Raw genomic sequence first — 971 nt, forward strand, 5'->3', positions numbered from 1 at the left:
TGTGGGATCGATATCTAGGACTCCATTAGAGCCCTATATTACTTGAGTGATACGTATACTTGCATTGATAAGTGTGACTTTACAATTATTGAATATTTATTACGTTCATATTTATCTTATATTTTTAAGCATATATAAAGTCACCGGTCAAGTTTTTGGCGCCGTTGTCGGGGAGTGAGTGAGTAAACAAATATCATAATTAGAGTAATGAATAAATTAAGATTATTAGAAAACTTTTACTTGAATTGCAACTTATTTTCATATTTAGTTAATTATTTTTCTGTGTACTGATTTCAATTGTATGCGTAAATGTGGACCTGAAAATCTTATACCCTACGATTCAGAATTGGAACACACTGTTAAGAGAATTAGAAAACTAAGAAAAGAACCTAGAAATTTTGACATAATAGAAAACAATGTGAACAATCAAGGAATATAAAATGAACATCAATCTAGACCTCTACGAGATTATGCAAATCCTACAGCATATGAACTTCATTTATCTATCCAAAATCCTGATGTAGCTGCTAATTCATTTGAGCTCAAACCTGCTATTATCCAAATGATACAAAACAATCAATTTGAAGGTACACCAAATGAAGATCCTAATTTACACCTCGCTAGTGTGTGCTACCTTTCAATATGACAAAGTTTCAAATGATGTTGTTAGACTTAGACTTTTTCCTTTTTCACTTAAGGATAAGGCTAAGATGTGGTTAAATTCGTTAGCACCAGGATCTATTAGAACTTGGAGAACTGTCACAGAAATTTCTATCCAAATATTTCCCTCCATCCAAAACTGCTAAACTTAGAAATGACATAATAACGTTATGTGAAATTGATGGAGAGTTAATATATGAAGCTTGGGAGAGATTTAAAGATCTTCTTAAGAAATGCCCTCATCATTCGTTACGTTACGAGATTGCTTGATAATTCAAACTTTTTATTATGGATTAGTGGGATCTCTTAGA

The sequence above is a fragment of the Phalaenopsis equestris genome, unplaced genomic scaffold (assembly GCF_001263595.1).
Source record: "Phalaenopsis equestris unplaced genomic scaffold, ASM126359v1 Scaffold001290, whole genome shotgun sequence".
In the NCBI taxonomy this organism is placed as follows: domain Eukaryota; kingdom Viridiplantae; phylum Streptophyta; class Magnoliopsida; order Asparagales; family Orchidaceae; genus Phalaenopsis; species Phalaenopsis equestris.